General features: G+C 35.0%; 1 pseudogene; it reads left to right on the top strand.

The window, feature by feature from the left end:
• Window positions 1–4,544: 4,544 nt before the first annotated feature.
• On the top strand, window positions 4,545–4,641 carry LOC138831285 (U6 spliceosomal RNA; annotated as a pseudogene).
• Window positions 4,642–17,112: the final 12,471 nt, after the last annotated feature.

Raw genomic sequence — 17,112 nt, 5'->3', positions numbered from 1 at the left:
GAAAGAAGGTGTTGGGATTACACATTTTTGTTTATAACACTTTCCACAATGTCTTTGGGTGTGAAGCAGTGAAACACAGAAAAAAATCTGATTGGATACTTCAAACCAATGATTTCACATTTCTAAATGGCTCACAAAAGTAATATCCTTATTAATATGAGATAGTGAATACTTCTGTTATTACATATGCCAAAAAGTTCAGAAAAGAATTGAGCAAATGGAAAAGTTAATAAAAAAAGTTTTGTTAGAAGACTTAGCTAAGCATATTGTATTCAGCAGTGAAGGGAGGCCAAAACTTTTTGATATAAATTGTGTTAGTATTTTTACTCCCTAAAGTGAGTTTACAGAGCCTATTTGGCTCACTACAATGCAGAACTGATTGAATGAAGACATGAAAATAAATTCCACGTCCAAATGAGGCAACTTAAAGAGTTTTAAAAGAGAAATAATGAAGATTTAACAGTGGTGGAGCCCATATAGTCCTTCAGCTTCACTAGACATGAAGCCAAGAAGCTGTGATTAATTGGAACTCCGGCAAGAGCTAAAAGGAGGACATAGAAATAGGACATAAAAGCATTGTCCTTTTGTAACAGACACTGTCTTCCAAGGTATGGGTCATTTAACTCTATTGTCCTCCAGACATCTTGGTGAACAAATTCAAGACCAAGAGAAAAATAATCTATTGAAATAATTTTGCCTAGAATAACTTCACTGTTCCTGATATGGTATCTAAGGAGAATCTTAAGAGAGAAGATAAAAGTGCAGTGTTTTTTGTTTCCTATAAGCATCTTGTTAGGAAAATATATTTTTGAGCTTAGACAATTCTGATTGAACCAACAAGTGATGGAGTACTTATTTTTGTGGGCACTTTAGACACAAGAAGTCTTTTAAGGTAAAAGAAAAAAAATAGCTGAATATTTGTGATCACAGCTTCTAGGGCTGTATTCTGGAGACAAAGTTTTACATTAGATTTCTCCTCATTAACATAAATGTTGTTTCATGGCAAACAAATGCAAGAGGGATATTTAATGGACTCATTAAATATCAATGGCCAATTAAACAGCATGAAAGAAGAAAATGGCAAATAATATTTAATGAATTACTTTGCCAGAAGAAAGAAGGAAAAATATAATTCAAAATCAATTGACTTAAAAGTATGAAGAAAGAGTAGTGAAGAGATATTAGAGAAAATATAGAGTATTGTTTTCTCTCCAGCGGAGTAATGGGTTCATGATCTTGTTTCTTCCACACTAACCTCACAAGCTACCAAATGTGTCTCAGAACTGGATTATTCAGTTCAGACAGAAAACTCGTAGAAGAAAGATACTATTTGCAGCAGATGTAGGTGATTTATAACCTTAGACAATCTATTTAATTCTGTTCAAAATTCTCCCCTATCCCAAACTCCTCTCTTTGAACAGTTTTGTTTGCTTTTCCCAAGACTGCCCTTCATTAATTGATTAAAATTTTGAGAGGTCATATTCATACTCTCTGGAGATTGCTGTTTGGTTGTGATTATTCTGTTTTTTGTTTCTTGTGTTTTTTAACTGAATTTTAAAAGGTTGTGCAATTGTTTTACAATTAAATATATCCATCTAATTGTCCAACGCTCCTAGATCTGAGTCACTCCTTCCATCATTCTCAACCAACCCATTCTCCAAGATTTATTTCCAATTTTCCACTTCCTTTATCATGTGTGTACATTGAATATTCTAGCTGTACTTGCCCCTTGTTCATTTTTCATTCATTCTATGTCTTTACTATAATTCTTCTCTGGTTTCAACTTCCTGATAGTCATTGTGTTAAACTGTCTATTAATACTTTGAATGGTTTATATGCATTCCATGGACTTTCAATCCTGCATATTCTTGCACTGATGTCAGCTTATATTTCCATAATTGATTCATCTGCAGCAACAATTTGCTGGAGACTGGAGAGGTGAAGCACCTAAACAAGACTTTATTCTCATCCATTTGGAAGATTAATCTTTAGACATAAAGAAAGTTAAAAAAATGGCTTAGAATGTATTCCTAACTACGAATTTTTATAAATGGCTTTGTACAATGGTGTGATTCTTTTATTTTACATGGAATAATATTTTCTACTGCCTATAAGTTTTGGAAAAAGAAGAAAATTAAAATTTATTCCAAAAGAGGAATATGATAAAAATAGAAGACAGATATTATGTTTGTCATATCTCTGATGAATACCCATATTCAAGACTTAAAGTCATATTTCTTACTATATTAGACAGAAGGAAAACATAAAATAACATATGATAAGGCAACTATTTGTGACTTTTTAAAGTGTACCTTATTAAATGATGAAATTTATTAGCTCACGTTTGGGTTTGAAATTTAGGAGGCTAACCTATTTAACACATTTCTGGAAGGCCCTTACTGAAAAACACAAATTGTGGGTGGTACTATTTCTACACTTTAATGAATGGTTGAACGTGTTTGGCATTAGTGCTGTGTAAATAATTCAACTCTATTGTAACTTGCTCCCTACACTTAAAAAACTTGTAATGTCACTAAGTATCATCAACTTGTAAAATGTCATTTTGACGAATGTGATTTTAAAAAGTTTATTTGAAAAGGAATACACTTTCAGAAGATTAAATGTAGATTATCATTGGTTTGAGAGTGACATTTTTATACCACAGAACCATGTTGTACTGAAGTCCCAGTGTTTTGAAGCACCCCTTAGTGCTTCAAATATTTTTCTGAATTACATTTGACCTCTAAGTCAAGTTTTCCGGGCTTTGGTAGACCAATTATGGATCTATCCTTCAAGGAACTATTTTTTGGCCCACTTATGTTGGAATAAAATCTTTCATTAATCATAGGGGAGGGGTATTAAAAATAATCTTTTGACACTTTGTGAACTTGTTCACTCATATGGGCTGGTCATCTATAAGTTGCATGTTTTAATTACTGTACTTTCTCTCAAATTTTATTTCATTCTTCATTTTAAGTTGCCTTGCATTCCACAATTGCTTACTGCTAATTCCTGCATCTCAAGGAATTGGGGCCCTGAAATATAGGAAATGAGAAATTGAGATTGGTCTTCAATTACTATGTGCTGACATGTTGCATGGGCCTTGGTGAGAAGTCTTGCCCCTGTTATTTGATGATGCAGATAACTGGGACCTGGGATCCTAGGATCCATGGGGACTGCAGAAGAATAATGTTTTTTTAGACATCTTAGCAAAATTTGGGTATAATCAATAGGAATGCTTCCAAAATATGGAGAAAAACAGTTTGGGACAAGAGAGTTAAAACAATAAACAGAGCAGCAGAGTAAAATGCATTATAGATTAGAGGAAAACATTGTTTTTTTTTTATCATGTGGATTCAGAAGACCAAGAAAAGTTAAAATGTATCACAAGTTTATACTAAAGACATTGCATTGATACTTTTTATATTCTAATATATATTTTAAACCTAATTATTTATATTCCAATTCTATTTACTAGAATAAATAAATATCAATTTATTTGCCAAAATATCAACTAATTCTAGTAAGTTTTACTGTGTGAAACATAAAATCAGCACATATAAATATAAAATACATAATTATATATAATATAATTAAAAGGCACAGGTTTGCATTGTTCTGTTGTAGTTACTGTATCAAAGGCAACTCTGTTTTAAAGTATTATTCCATTATTTCTACCTTAGTGTTTGATAAAGTTAGACCTAAAGCTTTATCGTTTGTAGATTTACAGCATGGAGGCAAGAGGAAACACTGTGATTAAAAGAGTATCAATTTAATGCCTAATAACAAGGAGAAACATATGGACTTCTCTTGCAACTATGAAAATATTTGGTGATAAAAAGGCAGTAGTGTAAGTTCCTGCCTGGTTGGATGGTAGACAGGCCAGGACATTAAGTAATCATGCATATGAACAATTTTTTCACCTTCTTGGCTTTAGCTACTTTTGAAATGGAAGGTATATTAAACAATTATATTTTGATAAAATACCTTCTAGTCTGAACAGTTCTGTTTGAACTGTTCATCTCTCTATGATCCCTTGTAACCAAGATTAGTTTTGTTCTAGTAAGACAATCTATGCTGTCAGGGTATGATTTTCTGGTTGTTCTGTTCCCACATGGAAGAAGGGTAAAGGCTCAGGTAGACATTTGTGCCAGTAACACCTCATTTGAGAAAATATCAGCTGAAGAAGTTTAGAAGTAGCTCTTAAGCAACGCTTACTTTGAATCCATTAGGTCCACATAGCTAACACAGTTGGATAAATAAGTACTTGAAAAAGCCATCACCTTTGGACCTATCTATAAATAATTGAGAGTATGATCAAATTCCAAATAAAAAGACTTAAGATAGTCATTGACAAAAAATTTGCAAATGTGAGCAATCGATTGATCAATATAATTTTTTCTACTATTCACAGAATTTTAGGGAAATAAGATCGATAGCATTGTTAGGAACATTACTGTTTCCTTGTTACAAGTAGGCACCCAAGCCTATATAGGCTTGTATAAAGATTGCATCATTAACTACTTAAATTTAGAGGATACTACATGCTTCAGCAGCATGAATACTCAAATTACAATGCAGAGATTAACATGGCACTTGCACAAGGATAATATGAAAATTTGAGAAGTATTCCATATGTTTCATTCTTCAGATGCAATAAATGAAAAACAGTTATTAAAAAGTTGATTATAAAATTACAACTGTAACAATACACGTAATTCATATAATTAAATTTAGGTTGACATCAGTGTATTAAATATTCACCTCAGAAAGGCGTTTACAAAGCATAAACTTTACAAAACTTTTCAAACTAGACAACATTGTCATTTTATCCCAAAGAAAAATAATATTAAGACCTAGAAAAAAAGGAATCAAACTGTTTCTATATGGAATGCAATCACAAAGGACACATTAATGAACCTAAATATTATAAAATAATGTAGAATTCAAGGTATATCTAGGAGAAAATAAAATAAATTATGAACATTATGCAAACATAGAATATAGAATATTTTAAAATATACTTTTTCAGACAAGCACCAGAAATATTTTAGTTTCTGTACTACTCATTTCAACAGGTAAGTTAAAATTGTTTCTGATTAAAAAATCAAAACTCTGAAGAAATCATTATACATGTATACAAAAACTATTAAATACATTTTGACATCCAATGCAGGCAATTCACTTGGAAGAATTCCGCAGAATCCATGAATTTTTACAGTAAAATATTGGTGTTGCCGGCACATGTGGCTTATGCCTATAATGCTAGCTACACAAGAGGCTGAGATCTGAGGATCATGGTTCCAAGGCAGCCTGGGAAGGAAAGTCTGTGGTACTTTTATCTCCAATAAACCACTAGAAAACTGGAAGTGGAGCTGAGGCTCAAGTAGTAGAGCGCTCACCTTGAGCTGAAGAGCACAGAGATAGCTCCCAGGCCCAGAGTTCAAGCCCCATGACAGACCAAAATAAAATATATTGCTCTTATTTGGATTGTGAAAATATTTTGTAGGGACATAAAAGATCGACTTGCATTTTTGAAATTTAAGAAACTTAACCCGACCATTAGGACATAGGTGAACAATTTGTACAGCCTTCCACAACTTCATAGAGGTAGTGATACATACTTATCCTTTTGGCAATATCAAATGCAATTTTTTCTATGTTGTTCTCCAGGCCTGGTTTTATATAATGGTTCAACAGAAGGAGATTCAGCGTATCTTTGCTAGCTCAATTCTCACCAGCAATATGTAAGGGGGACAAGAGGCCTTTAGTTGGGCATTGGTATCTGCATCATGATGAAGTAATAAGTCATTCTGGTATTATTCCACGTATATGCACTGTGCAGGGGTGTCCAGTCATCTACAGTTATTACATGTGCCGCTTGAGACACCAACTCACTGACAATGTCTAATTGTCCACTGTACGCTTCTTAATGAAGAGGGGTATACTCATCGTCATCCCTACTATTCACATGAGTGGCCTTGTGGGAAAGAAGTCTCCGCACTGTAGTAAGCCGAATATTTTTGGCAGCCCAATGAAGAAATTTGCTTGGATCCTTCTCCATTTTTTTTCTTGCAATTGATATCATTCCTTATTTTTTCATCTTGTTCTTCATATTCCTAAGAATTGCCTAACCAGAAACTTTGAGTGCCAGTGGGAATGAGGTGTCCATGTATTTTCCTAATAGTTCACATTGGTTGAACTGGTCAGAAATATCTGGTGAATTTTCTGCAACTGTTTATTCACCATGATTTATATTCTCTTTTTCCAATTTTACTATTCGAAATTATTCTAACTGGATAGTAGGGAATTGATGGAGAGCAGAGGAAAGATATTCCTCCATATTCAAATGTACACACTGAAAATGAGGACCAGTGATGTCTCCATGTGCAGCTTATTCTAGGCATGAGAAACTAGGAAATAATGCCTTCCATATAAATGATTTGGGAAATGGCAGGCAAAAAGTGAAATGATACAACCAAAAATATAAAAGCAAAATAAATTAGGATAATTATGGAGCAATCGTGTTATATATGAGAACCATGAAAGGGAGAGAGAAAGAAAGAGAAAGATGTGTAATGACGTAGCTAGCCACATAATCCATGCCTCTGATCAATTTGTAGAGCAAACAAAATTTTATTTTTTAAAAGAGATGGAAATCGAATTTATGTATTTACTTGAAGTTAGTAAATACATTTTTAGTAGCCTACATAAAGAGACATAATTTTACCAAACTACAGACAGTAAAATAAATCCTTGATAGTTCTAGTAACAGATCTGACTGAAATCAGTTGAATCATACTTTTCTTGTACAATGAAGGAATAAGAGGGTAGTAAAGCAGCTAGAGAAGGCAGGGAGATTGTATCTGTGACAAAACTTTGTGGAAATTGGTATTGAGGATTTCTTACTGGTGATCCACTTGCACTGGAAGCATGATTCTGAAGTATTGCTTGCCGATTCTGAACTATTGATTTGATTATTATATTCTCCAAGAAGAAAATGAGAATTGATAATGAAGGACTACTAATACATTTTGACCTTCTCACTAAGCACTTTCAATCATCAAAATCACATGAAGACAATAGACAGGCCTACTTTTTAGATGAAAGCAAGTGTCTTTTAAAAAAAGGAATATTTGTAGTCATGCAAAGGACTTCTATTTTACCAATGCCTCATACATTTTTCTAATGTTGGGTAACAATAAATAATGGATCTATTAGAAAGCTCTTAAAGCTCATATGTTAAATAGTGAGTTCTCTTACACTATAATATGGTATTTTTTGTGTATGGTCCTAAGAATAATTTACATTACTAACTTGAATTTCTGACAGGACAGTATCATCACTGTACATCTTGCTTCTATACTCTCAGCTTTAAATTACTATTTAAGTATGTGCATTAGATAACTATAGAGGAAAAAGTAGAAGCCACACTGATGGCTTATGTCTTTAGTAGTAGTTAATCAGAAAGATGAAATCTGAGGATTGTGGTTTGAAAGCAGACCAAGAAAAAAAAAATGTCCATTAGATACTGATTTGAACGTAACCAGCAAAAGCTAGAAATGGAGCTGTGGTACAAGCAGTAAAATGCTAGCCTTGAGAAAACTGAAATAAAAAATAAATTCTGGGACAAAGCCAGGCCCTGAGTTAAAGCCCTAGTATTAGCACCAAACGAATTAATAAGGTAATCAATTAATTAAAAATAAATTAAGTGGTCACATTTGGAGAGGCATGTAAAATGTAACAAGGGTGGTGATGGTTCATGTATTATTTTGTAATAAGGCATATTATCATTTGTCCTAATCACTAATATATTATTTGAACTTTTTTGTACAATAAACCCTGAATTTAGCATGCATGTATATGTGTGTGTACATGTGCAAACATGTGTATACATGTATATGTGTGCGTGTGCTGTTGCAATGTTGCTTGCCAATCTGGACAGGGTGAGGCTGAACAGAGCTAACTGTGTTGCAATGTTTTATTTATCAATGTTCTGTCATGTCATTTCAGTGGAACCACCCTTCTGTACATATTATTTGTCTACTAAAAAAGTCATCATAATCAAAGCATTTACAGCATTAAGTTAGATAAAGAGACCGCTTTCAGCTCTTATTGTATGTGAGGTAAGAAGATACAGACATAATTATGTAGTAAGTTATTGCTGTAAGATGATTGTCAGTACAAAATTTGACCTCTTAAATTGGTTATACTTTTAAGATACACTCATGGAGTGATTTGGACAGACTTGACCAAACAGGTATTACTCTCTGGTTATTCCTGTGAAACACAAGTTGGATAAACTCTTTCCGGATTTCGGTAGAAAATCACTTTCTTTGCAAGACCATATCTATTCGCACTAAGAGTTAATCAAACCCATATTAAGTTTGAATATCCCATCTTATTGACAAAATAAGTATTGTCGATATGCTTGTTAGATATTCCTTCCAAAAACGAACAAACAAAATGCATGTGTAATGTCCAGATTGTGTATGCATTTGAAGGTGTTTTGTACATGCACAGGGATCTTTACCAATGGCTCTTTTGTGGGAGTAACTACGGCAACTTTAACAAATAAGGCTTTTTGAATATCTTTTCCAATATACATAACATCCCAGAGGAAGTCTTGCAATTTCTGAAAGTCCTTTGAATATTTTAGTATTATTTCAGTTCATTGACTATAGAGCTAAAATTTCTGAAATAAATATTGTTAAGATCTGAAAATGTAAGTGGGCATATAGGCTTTTTTATGCATCATTTTATGAAAGCCCAGTTTTTATGAAAGTAAATGGAATAGAATAAAGAATGTAAGTGAATTGGGTAAGCTAATTATTAGTATAACTTTGTTTTCTATTAACAGTCCATTGAATGTACATGATGCTGTTAAATTATTTCCTTTGTGTCTCTGTACTTCAGTTAGTTTTAGAATCTTTATAGTTTTGAGTGAATGTTTTGTATAAATAACGATATTTTTAAATGATTAGAATTAACCTTGTGTTTTGTGTCCTACTCCCAAGAAAATGAGTTATTTTTAAATGTTAAGAGTTTATCATTTTCATTATTATCATAGGGAATCATTATCATTATCATTATCATTAAAATGCAGTAGTATTGATGTCTTTTTAAAACAATTGTATTCACAAGTTGGAGAGTCTTTAATTCATACTTAGGTTTTGGTGCCTATGATTTTTAACCTCTCATTCCTAACATTAATATATCAGACTGCATTTTTGTGTATACAAAAGGTAAAATATTTATCTGGGGTGAAAAGTGATTTTTATATCAGTCTTTAATAACATTATATAGTAGTACATTTCTCTCAAAATTTTGGGTATAAAAAGCAATCAAAATACTTCTAATGGTAAACAATTTAGGTGAGCTACAATGTGGAAACGATTGCTCCAAAAGACCTGCAGTCTGTTTCCGTCAGGAATTGGGCAGGTCATTCTTTCAGTAAGACTGTGTTAACCAGAGATGGGGTCCCCAGGCAGTGCAGTGTTGAGTGAAGGCATAAAATATGATTTCTAGTATTTTGAGCTAGAAATCAAGAATGTTATAGTTTAGCAGTTCCTTTCACCAGGGAGGTATAAATTGATTATGAACTTGGAGTTTTCATATTACAGTTACTTATTTTCTTTTTTTGTTGTTGTTGGTCATGGGGCTTGACCTCTGGGCTTGGGTGTTGTCCCTGGTCTCTAACACTTGGACCACAGTGCCACTTCCAGTTTGCTAGTGGTTTATTAGAGATAAGAGTCTCACAGTCTGTCCTGCCCGAGCTTGCTCTGAACCACAATCAGCAGATCTCAGCCTCCTGAGTAGCTAGTATTACAGGTGTGATATACTGGTGTCCGGCTTAGTTACTTATTTTCTAACAAAGATAAAGTGAAATATTATTAGAGTGTGCACAATAATTTTGGGAAATTTTCCTAGAATTAGTAGACTGAGTGCTGGTATTCAGTTATAAAATAGAATGAGGTTATTTGATATGGTGGGAACTGACCGCAGCCTAACACTTAACGTGTGTACAATGTTGTACTAGTAATTCCAACTCTGAAGACTTACATATCATCATCTTAGAATTAAAAATAGAAGTAGTTCTACTTTATGGGATTATTGTGAGGATTAAATTAGATACCAAAGGTAAAGTACTTGGAAAAACAATCATAGTTTGATATTTTCTACTTGTTATTTTATCATGTGATATATTGAAATATTTGTACTATGATTTTTATATTGCGTCGATTTAGGATAGGCAATGTGATGTATTGATATACACTGCGTTGTTCACTTTTCTGTTATTATGAAGATAATACCTGCAAAGAAAATTTCTGAGAAGGAAATTATCATATTGACTCATGGATTAAGATCAGATGTCTCCATTGTTTTTCATTATATTTTTAGTAAATAATTGTACGAAGGGTTTTCCATTCAAAGAATCAGTTTTTAAGTATGATGGATTTTTACATAAATTTCTCACATCCTTCAAAACCTCACCCCACTTTCATTTTTTCCTAGTTTCATACTATCTGCATTGAATATTATGGCTTCACTCTCTACCGTAAGTCTCTTTAATCCTTCCCTTTGACTTCCCCTCACATTTTCCAAGTGATAGTTTCCTGGTATTCATTTTGTTGGATTAAAAGTTCCATTTTATAAGAAATTACTCCTCTGCAAATAGCATGCTTTGATTAATACTGTTGTTTAACTTGCATAAAATTCTGGCTTCCAAATACGCGTCCTTTGTGTGTCTGGCTCTGACGTCGTTTACTTAACATAGTTTTAGATCTATCCATTTGTTTGCAAATGCTGTACCGGTCTTTCTAATGGATGGGTGCAATCCAGTTGTGTATATGTGCAACACTTTCTCCAACCATCCCTCTGCTAAAGGGCGTCTGGGCTGATTCCATAAGTTCTCTATGGTGAATAGTGCAGTAGAGAACATGATTGTGAGATTGATTTTACTGTAACCTTTGGGAAGAATTCACCACTATTTTTCTAGGAGCAACCCTCTAGCCAATTTTCCAGAATAAGCACATCCCTTCCTTCATCTCCATCACAAGGTTTTTTAAGTTGTCAAAAACACACTACCCCCTACAGGTCTGAATCAGCTAAAACCACACTGTGCCCATATTCTTTGTTGTTGTTTTCTGTCCGGTCAAGGGGCCTGAACTCTGGGCCTGGGCGCTGGCCCTCAGCTTTTCTGCTCAAGGCTAGCAATCTACCATTGGAGCCACAGCGCCACTTCCAGCTTTCTTCTTTTTGCTTATGTGGTGCTGAGGAATCAACCCAGGGCCTCATGCATGCAAGGCAAGAGCTCTATCACTGAGCCACTTTCCTAGCCCCGATGTGCCCATATTCTTTTAATACATTTTTCATAATTTTACACATAATTTAGTGAGAATCATCTATGTACTTTCCTACTGTGGTAATGAGGGATATGACAATAGAGTAAAAGTAAGAGATATGGAATTTAATTAGCTACTATCATATTTAAAATAATTTTCAGCTCTCATAGCATCACTTACTATTATTTTAATCTTTATTTGATTACTTCACCTATCCCCTAAGTTATAGCATGATTTAACTACAAAGGCAAAAATGTGTGGTTTGACTTTAACACTCATGTGTGAGGATGCACAATATGGGCAAATAAAGGGATTGGAATTAATAGCCATTATCCATTTTGTTAAATGGTTTTCTCAAACTGATTCTCACAATTCATATTTCATTCAACAAGAAACGTGACTATTCCCTATGCTTTGCTCCTCATTAAACTTGTTTCCATGTTATTTTGTAATGAAGGATGATTTCGTAATTCGACAGTACATACAAAAATACATTAAAATATTTCTATATGTATGCATTGATATAAATATACACACATATATTATAAAAGTTATAATGATAAATTTTAACTTCTGTAACTGTACAATTTACTAAATTATTAAAAACATGGACGGCTCAGGCCTGGAATCCTGGTTACTCAGGAGGCTGAGATCTGACGATCTTGGTTTGAAGCCATCCTGGGCAGGAAAGTCCATGAGCCTCTTATCTCCAAACAACCAACAGAAAATCAGAATTGGAACTGTGGCTCAAAGTAGTAGAGTGATAGCCTTGAGAGAAAAGACTCAGAGATATCACCCAGGCTCTTAGTTCAAGAACTAAAATCTACCCCAAAAAAGTATTTAATTTACACCTGTGTAAGTAGAGTATTTCTTTCACCCAATTGCACATCCATGCTCATTGCAAGGTAACTCTGTTGTATCTGGAGTAACACATAATATTATCACATAAGTAGAAAGCATTGCAACATGGGTAAACTCTATCTGTCTCATGGATTTTTCTCCACTCAATATTCAAATCTTGCAATTATTCCAATTATTTAAAGTCATAGCTTTTTTTCTTTAATACCCATAATATTAGAATTTCAATTGAGTGTCTTGTGTCTTCTCAATGGATGTTCTTACCACTTTGGCATGCCCCCAGCCCTAAATTATCCTGATTAACTTTCAGATTGAATCTCGCTTCCTACTTGTGTATGATCGTGGGGTCAGTCTATTTCGTGTTATTCTTCCTGGAATTTAGAATAACAGGTTCCTGGCATTGTGTACAGATCTTTCAGTCCAGTCTGAGCTTAACCACTATCCTCACCACAGTAGGCTCCCATGTAGTCAGGATTTTCATAAGCTTATCATAGTTATTTTTTTTTTGAGTCCAGTCGTGGGGCCTGAACTCTGGGCCTGGGCGCTGTCCCTCAGCTCTTCAGCTCAAGGCTACCACTCTACCACTTGAGCCATAGCGCCACTTCCGGCTTTTTTCTTTTTGCTTATGTGGTGCTGAGGAATCGAACCCAGGACCTCATGCATGCAAGGCAACCGCTCTACCACTGAGCCATCTTCCCAGCCCCTATCATATCTATTTTTAAAAACCTTTGAATTTCCTGCAGGTTATTGAGTACTGAGTTAATTTGGGTTTGCTTGGGTTGTTTTGTTTCTTTTGAATGTATGTGTTGAGTTGTTCCTCATTTTTCCTTTTGTTTCTTTCACTGAAGTTCTTACCTATAGTGCTGAGAAACCAAATCTTCTTTCTCAAGATAGTCAAGGTAAAAAATATTTATTCCAAAACAAATCCAGTAACATTTAAACACCTTCAGGAATTTCGAGAAGATGGCAGAGGAGAACATGGTGGCTAAACAAGCTCTCGCAGAGAAAGCAGTTCTAATGTTCCAGTGAACAGTCCTAGGCACACCAAGTGTGCATCACAGTACAGAGAGTTTGGCCAGAGAGGGAAAATCCAGGTAAGGAGACAGATGTGAGCATTTTCGAGCAGCCATGGCTGCGGCGGCTGTTGTGGTGTCCATAGCCACCATACCTACAACCCAGATAGTTTGGGACAAATGTGCCAGATGCAGCAAGTGAGCAGATTTTACTCAACACCAACAAGAACTGACAAATAGCAGATATCTTCATCCTGCAGATAGCAGAACATAGGCTACCCAGGAACCCACACTCCCGCTTGAGTACAAAACTGACATTCTCACTGCTTCTCAAAGGAAGCAGAGGAGGGAAGGCCACTCCTCCACCAACAGCGGAGATATCCATCTTTGATACAAAGTCCTGGCTAAGCAGCTAGCTCCAACTCAGTCCTTTGATGAAAACAAAAAAGTCATTTAGCGAGTCACAAGTACCTACCCTGACCTGCCATTCTGAACTCCACAACCAGGCAGAGAAAGCTACACCCCCGAAGGAGTAGCTTTCTTCACTGGGTAAAAAGAGCCAGAGGCTGCTCCTCTCTACAGCAGCCCTGACAATCAATTGAAACTCAGTAAACATAAACCCTGAGAATGGCTCCAGACTGGGCTCTGTGAATGTCTCAGAAGCTAGCCCCTCAGGGAAAGCTACTGTTTTCTGAAAGGCCTCAACTTTTCCCAGAACCCAGCCTTTTCACAACAACTCCAAACTAGAGGAAACAGCCATCTACCTCTTTTGTGATACTCAAAGCAGATCTCCCTCCCACTGAACTAGCCTGGGAGGAAGATCACAAACTTCTGGGTAAACCAACAGAATTTTTCTGCCTGCCCAAACAAACTGACTTAAAAAAAACCAATCAAGCCACAGAAAACGAAACACCACAAGCAAACCAGAGACTCCACCAAAAGACTGGTTACTGACACAAGGGAGATACAGGATCTTCCCATCAACACCCCAAAAACAAAATCAAAGTAGTCTTTTTTTATATCTTTTAAAATATTTACTTTTTAATTATAAAAATTGTTATTATTAATCTTTTTTTTCTTCCTCTTATAACTCTTATTTTAGGTGTATATGTCTGTATATGTGCTTTTTAAAAAAAATCTCTACTGACCTTTAGGTCTTTTTTGTTCTTTTTTCTCATTCATTTTACTTTTTCATCTTTTGTTCTTTTTGCATGAATTATTTGTTGTTCTGCTTATCCTCATATATACCTGTCATTGATTATAAGACCTTATCCCCCATTGTGTACATACTTAATTCACAAATGTATTTCTCAATTCAAAACTTCTTAGGATTAAATTCCTTAATAGCAGTATTATCTATTTATAACTATACAATATTTGAAGTATTTTTTAATTTATTTTTTATTGTGAAAATACTGTACAGAGGGGTTAAAATTACATGGGCAAGATAATTTGAACATTTCTTATCAAGCATTGTAGCCTCCTCATTTGTTTCCCCTTCCCATTCCTTCCCAGCCTCCCATTGCCCCCCATTTAATCCTCCCCCCCCCACCAAAGTTGTACAGTTCGTTTTCGACATGACAACTTGTACTTCTTATTGTTGCAACAGGTCCACCTGTGTCTTATTTAAACGACTTGTTTTTCCTCTTCCCCTCCACAAATTATTTTTTTTTAGTTTTTCAGGTCTCCTTTCTATCCCTCCCCTCCTCTCATCCTATTCCCGTTCATCTCTCAATGTCACTTCTTTAAATTTTCATTACTTTTAAGAGTTTCACTTTTTAAATTTAAATATTTGTCTTTCCGTTTTTTTTCTTGTCTCTTCTTTTAATTTTTTTCTCTCTCTCCTTTCATTCTTTCCAATCCATTTCCCTCTTGAGAGAAGGACTTGGTTAATTTCATTCTCCTTTTACATTTCCACATCCCTCTAACTCTATTTTTCCACACCTTTCTCCCTAAACATAATAATTTCTGGTTTGTCAAATTCTTCTTTGCTATTCTTACCCCATTAATATAAAGTTGTTTAATGTTGAATAGACTGTATCTCTTGAAATAGATTGTATCTGCCGACTTTTGACTATGCAATTACAGGACTTTGGTTGATGCTTGCCTTAAAATGGTTTTCTAGCACAAAACTAGCATTACTTTAATCCCAAATGGGCAGAAGAAGCAAGAAAAACACAAGGAAAAATGGCAAGTCCGGGTATCTCAATTCCCACTCAAGGTAATCAGGTGATAGAACAGATAATGAATAATCCAGAGGAGAGTTCCCAAAAAGCTCTACAAACATTACTGGTAAACATGGTAAATGAAATGACTGAAACCCTGCAAAGGACTCAGTGTGAGCGTGATAGGGAGAGAGAGGAGGCAAACCAAAGATCAAAACAGGAAGCTCATGGGCTTGAGGAAGATACTAAAAGGTTGATACTGGAATTGGGTGAGCAGGTTGAGAACACTCAAAGAGAAATAAAGGAATTGTGTGAGCAGGCTGAGATCAGACAAAGAGAACTACACAAGTTGCATGAACGTGAGAAATCTAATCAAAGAGTAATACAAGAAGTGCAAGAGCGGGATGAGCATAGACAAAGATCAATAGAGCCATTCATGGAATCCATAAACAGGCACCTGAAAGGAGTCAGGGAGACCACAAAGAGAATGCTGAATGGAGCCCAACAGAAGCAATGGGAGTCCAAGGAAACCATAACCAATCATCCAAGTGATTTGAGAATAAACACTGAACACAAATTAAGGAAGTAAAGAATTTCATACAAGATCTAAAACAAAGCTCCAACAAAGATTTTGAAGCAATAAAAACCGTGGTCGGCAAAAGAAATGAAAAAATGTAGTAGAAAGTCTTGACATCCGGTTAGACCGTGCAGAAGATTGAATCTCCGACATTGAAGACAGCCTAGGTATTATAGAGAAAGAACATACAACTATCCAAGACAAATTCAAGAAATATGATAAATCTATTCAACACTTGGAAGACACCATCAGAAGGTCTTATCTGAGGGAAATGGGTGTAGAGGAGCACATAGAGACAGAAGTTAATTTGTTTAACAGGATCCCAGCAGAAAACTTCCCAACATGCAAAAAGATAGGCATTCAGATACAAGAAGCTTTTAGAACTCCAAATAGACCAGACAAAAACAGGACATCCCATCATCACATTATAATCCACACATGATCAATTCAGATCAAGGAAAAGATCCTTAAAGCTGCCAAGGAGAAAAGATCAGTCACCTATAAAGGAAATCCAATTAGAATCACCTCAGATTTCTCAACAGAGACAATTAAAGCAAGAAGAGCCTGGAATGATGTATGCCATGCCATAAAGACAAACAACTATCAACCAAGAATAGTGTACCCAGGTAAACTCTCCTTCATAACTGAAGGTAAAATAAAAATCTTCCATAGCAAAGAAAAACAAACAATATATGCCCCTCAAATCAGCTCTACAAAAGATAGTTAAAGATGTCCTACACATAGAAAAAAAAGACCACAATAAAGGCCAAGAAACCACACCAAAACAGAATCAAAGAACCATAGGAAGAATGCAGTAGGCGTAGCTCCCAAGAAGGAGGATAAAATGGCAGGAACATCCAAATACCTCTCAGTCCTATCTCTCAATATTAACGGATGTAACTCCCCAATAAAGCGAACACTTTCTATGAAGCCATCATTACCCTCATACCAAAACCCTCATCAAAGAAAGAGCACTATAGACCTATTTCTTTCATGAACATTGATGCAAAGACTCTCAACAAAATTTTGGCTAATCGATTTCAACAATTCATCCAAAAAATCATACACGATGAGCAAACAGGATTTATTTCAGCGATACAAAGCTGCTTCAATATACGCAAATCAATTAACATAATTCATCACATCAAAAAGAG

The sequence above is a fragment of the Dipodomys merriami genome, unplaced genomic scaffold, assembly GCF_024711535.1.
Source record: "Dipodomys merriami isolate MVZ:Mamm:240054 unplaced genomic scaffold, mDipMer1.0.p SCAF_190, whole genome shotgun sequence".
In the NCBI taxonomy this organism is placed as follows: Eukaryota; Metazoa; Chordata; class Mammalia; order Rodentia; family Heteromyidae; genus Dipodomys; species Dipodomys merriami.
This window is presented reverse-complemented; position numbering and strand designations above follow the sequence as displayed.